General features: G+C 48.8%; 1 protein-coding gene across 1 annotated transcript in view; it reads left to right on the top strand.

Annotated features, from left to right (window-relative positions):
- Positions 1 to 5,693: 5,693 nt before the first annotated feature.
- Positions 5,694 to 5,955, top strand: part of LOC104876361 (prolactin) — a 36,883-nt gene continuing 36,621 nt past the window's right edge. The window contains exon 1 of the mRNA XM_033759502.1: positions 5,694 to 5,738. The gene's annotated coding sequence lies outside the window, so the exon portion shown is untranslated. The remainder of the gene's footprint in view (positions 5,739 to 5,955) is intronic.

Genomic DNA, 5,955 nt, shown 5'->3' with positions numbered 1-5,955 from the left:
GAGAGGCCCCAGGGAGGCCCGGCCCCTTCCACTTTCCCCACAGCAGGGTCTTCAGGAACCTGACGTGGACCTGGGGTCGCCCCCACAGCCCGCGAAGGGGTTGTGTCGCACCCCGAATCCCATGTGCCCGATGATCTAGGAACCTCCACCCCCATCACTGAGCCCTGTGCTAACGTCCCAGAAGCAGTGACCCAGAGCATAACGCGGAGCTACTTCGTGGCAGAGAACCCGAGTCTGAGCGAGTTGCGTTCCTCTCCGGAGAAAGAGACATTACCGGGTTGCAGTAAGGACAAGAATCAATCAGAAAATATTTCAAGCATCAGCTGTCCCTTTCATGTTTTCCTTCAGGGTCTTGAGAACCCTTTCACCCGAGGAGGTCAGCTGTGACACGTACCTTTAGTCGCACACCGGAAGGAAAGGCCGCTGGTCTGCTCTGCTTCCCAGCCGGTGATGACCCAAACTCAGGGCGCGCACCTCCTTGGCCTCTTCCGCTCCTGTCACAGGCAGGGGCCGGTTTGGAGCTGAGGAAGACTCGGAGGGGACCCGACACCCCAGCGGCACTGTACGGATCACACGGGGTACCCTGAGCCTCCTGCTCCGTGAGACACAGCAGGCTGTGGCTGTCTTGAGCTGTGTTCTCCTCTGTTTCTCTCTGCTAATCGTCGCCCCTGCCCCAGGGGGATGATGAGTTCTACTCACTGGAGAGGGTCCCGCGTGTCTCTTGGGAGTCACCGTGGCCGGGTCTGTCTCTGTTTGTGGGAAGTGCTGACTTTGGGAAGCACAAGAGTACAGGGGAGCCGGGGTGCGACTGGGCGTCAGGGACTTCCCTGGCACACCTGAGGCCCTGGCTGCGGCGTCAGTGCTGTTCAACAAAGGAGAGACAGACAGAAGGAAGAGAGGGGCAGATCATAAGGAACAGTACATTGATGGTCATTCTGCACGGGCTGTGAACAGCATGGAACACGAACTCGTGAAATATCTATGGCAACCAATCCTTGGGCATTCTAAACCATGAACAGAAATTATTAACTTTTACAGTTTCAGTATTTCTCACTACGTGTTTAGAGTACAAGATAACCGCATTCCCTGTGGGGATTTGCGCACTTACTTAATACATCTTAGATCAGTTTTCAGGCCCCTTTCCCTCCTCTCTCTCCCCTGTTCATCCATCTCCCGGTCCTTTTCCCTCCGCCAAACATTTGCCTTTCTCTCCTACTGTGTATCTTGGTTTTCCTCTTGGTGTAAGTTTTAATGGAATTACGCATGATCGCTCTGACATGGCCGTGAGATCGGTGTGCTTTGATGTCCTATTGTACTGTCAAGGATAACGCTCATTCCACTGTGGGGACTCGGGAATGAATTATGTAACCACCCGGGCACACATGACTTTGACATTGTTCCTGCCCCTTCCTGTCTGAAGTAAACACGAGGCAACAGAGAGCAGAGCTCCTATCAGGATGGGGAGATGCGGGCAGGCACAGGGAGGAGCAGGGTCGGAGAGGACGTGCTCTCCATTAGAGCCCCTCAGGTGAAGGAGGCACCGCGTCCTCTTTGGGAACGCGAGGTGAGATGGTCTCTCGGGGTCCAAAACGGGATCACCATGGAAAGCAGAAAATGTTGGAAACAAGACGGTAACAAAACACAAATGAAAACTGGTGGCATCTCGCTACTGTACTTCAAAGGAAGTTTATAACTTGAAATATTGATGTTAGAAGAAGAAAAATCTTTTAATGAACTAAGTTAATTTTAAGGTTCTAAGGAAAAAACTAAATTCAAAATACTTTTAAGGAAGGAAAGGAAAAAGTAGAAATGAATGAAATGGAAAACACACTATAGGGTATTCAATAAAAACAAAGTTGGTACCTTGGGAAAACTAATAATGTCTTTAAAAATAAAAAAAAACACAGCAATAGCAGATGACAGGAATAAAGGTGGAGATATTGATCTAGATTCATGGGCACATTAAAAAGAAAATATTATTTAAAAAGCATATTAATACATGGAACAACTTAGATGATATAAACAGATTCCTTGGAAAATGGAACTTAGTAACACAGAAAGAAATGTAAAAGCATTTGTAGACCTACACCGATTTCAAAAATTGGATTTTAATGCAAAATCTTCCATCCAAGAAAAAAGCTACAGCAGGAGACAAACGACTTGGCCTTTTCACTCTTTTATAGTGACTTTAGTTGTGAGGTTTTCATAGATGGTACTCTTCTTTTTATCAAATTCAGGGTGTTCCCTTATTTTTCTAATTTTGTATGGAACGTGTCACACTTAAACACGTTTGCCTCGGTCTAATGAGACAATATAAATTCCTCCTGCTACTACTTTGTTGAGGTTTGATATGCACGGAAGGTATTGCCTGTAAGTTCCTTTTCTCCTCACTCTCCCTGGGCTTTAGTGTCACTGTTACACTGGGATCAGAAAGCAAATAGGGAAGGGTATGTTCTTCTCTGTGTTTGGAAGCGTTGAGGTAGGGACGTTACTGTCTGCCTTCACACATTGGGTACAGTTCTCTCGGGAAGTGGTCTAGACCCAATGTCACGGTCGTCGCCGTGCCGCACCGTCTCCTGTCGCCTCTCCCCTGTGTGCACCTCAGGCCGCATGGGCAGAGGGAGAGAAGAATGGAGCCGGGCTTACACCTGGCTCCACATGGCATGCAGACTCCGCTTGGAGTGGGCGTTTGTAGCCCTGCTGCCCCTCTTCAGGACAGCACTGGAGACGGAGAAGCGAAGTCCTCCTGACGAGCAGAACACTGGGCAGTGCACCGGGCCACACATTTTGCTTGGAAGAGAAACATTGGGGTTTCACTTGTAGACGTGCGACTGTCCCGAAATCCATGGGCTGTAGCCGCTGATCTGGCTTGATGGTCAGGCACTGGGAGTGAACAGGACTGGAAAACGGGTGACAAAGACCTGTGCTGAAGAACCCTAAGGGTGGACCTCTTCGTACAGGAAAAGGGTGCTGAAGTATTTGTGTGTCACATGAAGGCTCGTGATAAAGGACCACGAGAGAGAAGGACTGAGAATCAAGTGTATCCATGTGTCAGGGACCCACTGCTGCTCTTCACAGGATGTCTAGAAATCAGTGCATCCAAGTGGAAGCGGTGCCCCTCACCATGACTCTGAGGACCCACTAGCAACAGTTTTGCTCTCTGTTCCAGTAATCCCACCCTCTGCTTGCCTGTGTCAGCTCCGGAAGGGGAGACGAACAGAGCGGCTTCCATGTACTGGATCCTGAGACTTCCCGATGACCATCTCTGCCCGCCATGCCTGTGAATCAGCAGGCCAGGTGGGGAGGGATGGTTCTCATGGGGTTGAGAATCCAGACCGGCAGCAGAGATTGGACTCGTACTTAGCAGCAGGGCTGCAGAAGAGGATATTTGTAGTGCAGGAAATGACTGAGATCATCTCCCACTGTTGCCATCCGTTACTAAGGTCAACAAACCAACACGGACAGGGTGAGAACTTGTCCAGGCCTCCAGCAAGGAAGGCATTGGGATTTCCCTCCAGGTAAGGAATGAAGACATAGCAAGGTGCGAGCTGAGTATATATAAGCGTCCGTCACTGGGGCTGAGCACCGTGCGGTCTTCTGGCTCCCCAGCACGCAGACTACCTCTGTGGACCTCCTGCCCGTGACCCTCAGAGTGTGTAAGCCTGCTCTTCTATCTCCTTAGAGAACTATATATAGAAATATAAATATACATTTATATATTAGATTTTTCTTTAATGTTCCATATTAGAGCCATTGGCAAAAGATGGGGAAATCCTCATTTTCAAATACTAAAGATGGCGCAGTACTATAACATAATTGGAGTTATTGATTCGGCTTTTGACAGAAATCAGTCATGAGCTCAGTTTAGTCACAAGCTAACAGACCACCAATGGCAAACAAATGGAGATTTCTAAATAAAGGCAGAGAGAGCCTCAGTTATGAATTGCTTTACTGGTGTAGTTTGAGGGCTCAGTTTGATAAACGGAAGAAGTGCACCCAAGAATGCAGGTGAAGATGGTGATACACACAAATACTAATGACTTGTTGCATAGAGCCTGTTCCATCGCTTAGAGGCTGGCACATCCTCCTCCCGGAGATCGGGCTGTGACGCTGGGAAGCCACACACGATGAACCCACTGTGCAGTTTCCCCCATGTCGGCCCAGTAAATCTCGGCCTCCCATGAGTGCACAGGGTTTCTTCGGTGCCTCTCTCCCTGGCTTTTCCCACAAATGGCAGCACCTTTGAATGGTAGGACTAGTTGTTGATGTCAGTTCCTCTGGCAGATTTTCTGGGAGGCAAAGGAAACGTAGAACGGCATGAATTCTCACCACTCGGTTCTGTTTTCCTAGTGATCCGGGCTTTCATTGTCCAGAGAAAATAGTGGTCCCAGTTATCGATGGACAGAGCCAGTGAGTCAGCGAGCACACTTAGCAACTGTGATTTGAAATGAGCTCTACTTAAGCTAAGGGATTTGAGGTCCTTTCTCAGAAATGTTAGCTTTCCTTCAGATTTCTAAGCAGATCATTGCTAAAGCACATGATGTGTTACTAAGAACCATGGGAGAAGAAATGAGAGAGGAACAGACTTTTTAATGATCTCATCCATCCCTGTATCATCAGACAGTAAAATAGAAATGAGAGGTTGCAAGTTGCATGGCATGCAGACTCCGCTTGGAGTGGGCGTTTGTAGCCCTGCTGCCCCTCTTCAGGACAGCACTGGAGACGGAGAAGCGAAGTCCTCCTGACGAGCAGAACACTGGGCAGTGCACCGGGCCACACATTTTGCTTGGAAGAGAAACATTGGGGTTTCACTTGTAGACGTGCGACTGTCCCGAAATCCATGGGCTGTAGCCGCTGATCTGGCTTGATGGTCAGGCACTGGGAGTGAACAGGACTGGAAAACGGGTGACAAAGACCTGTGCTGAAGAACCCTAAGGGTGGACCTCTTCGTACAGGAAAAGGGTGCTGAAGTATTTGTGTGTCACATGAAGGCTCGTGATAAAGGACCACGAGAGAGAAGGACTGAGAATCAAGTGTATCCATGTGTCAGGGACCCACTGCTGCTCTTCACAGGATGTCTAGACATCAGTGCATCCAAGTGGAAGCGGTGCCCCTCACCATGACTCTGAGGACCCACTAGCAACAGTTTTGCTCTCTGTTCCAGTAATCCCACCCTCTGCTTGCCTGTGTCAGCTCCGGAAGGGGAGACGAACAGAGCGGCTTCCATGTACTGGATCCTGAGACTTCCCGATGACCATCTCTGCCCGCCATGCCTGTGAATCAGCAGGCCAGGTGGGGAGGGATGGTTCTCATGGGGTTGAGAATCCAGACCGGCAGCAGAGATTGGACTCGTACTTAGCAGCAGGGCTGCAGAAGAGGATATTTGTAGTGCAGGAAATGACTGAGATCATCTCCCACTGTTGCCATCCGTTACTAAGGTCAACAAACCAACACGGACAGGGTGAGAACTTGTCCAGGCCTCCAGCAAGGAAGAGGTTGCAAGTTGCTCTTGATCCATGGCTATGAGAATTAGGAAAGTCACCAGCAGCTTCAGTGTGACCCATTACAGTCACATCGCACAGGAAATCTCTGACAGGGGAGTAGTCAGTTTAAGGCCGTGAAAGATGAATTTCATTCCCCAAATAAGCGTCCCACTGGGGCTGAGCACCGTGCGGTCTTCTGGCTCCCCAGCACGCAGACTACCTCTGTGGACCTCCTGCCCGTGACCCTCAGAGTGTGTAAGCCTGCTCTTCTATCTCCTTAGAGAACTATATATAGAAATATAAAAATACATTTATATATTAGATTTTTCTTTAATGTTCCATATCAGAGCCATTGGCAAAAGATGGGGAAATCCTCATTTTCAAATACTAAAGATGGCGCAGTACTATAACATAATTGGAGTTATTGATTCGGCTTTTGACAGAAATCAGTCATGAGCTCAGTTTAGTCACA

The sequence above is a fragment of the Fukomys damarensis genome, unplaced genomic scaffold, assembly GCF_012274545.1.
Source record: "Fukomys damarensis isolate Sample0158 unplaced genomic scaffold, DMR_v1.0_HiC HiC_scaffold_37, whole genome shotgun sequence".
In the NCBI taxonomy this organism is placed as follows: Eukaryota; Metazoa; Chordata; class Mammalia; order Rodentia; family Bathyergidae; genus Fukomys; species Fukomys damarensis.
The sequence above is the reverse complement of the archived record's forward strand: the minus strand, read 5'-3'. Positions and strand labels throughout refer to the sequence as shown.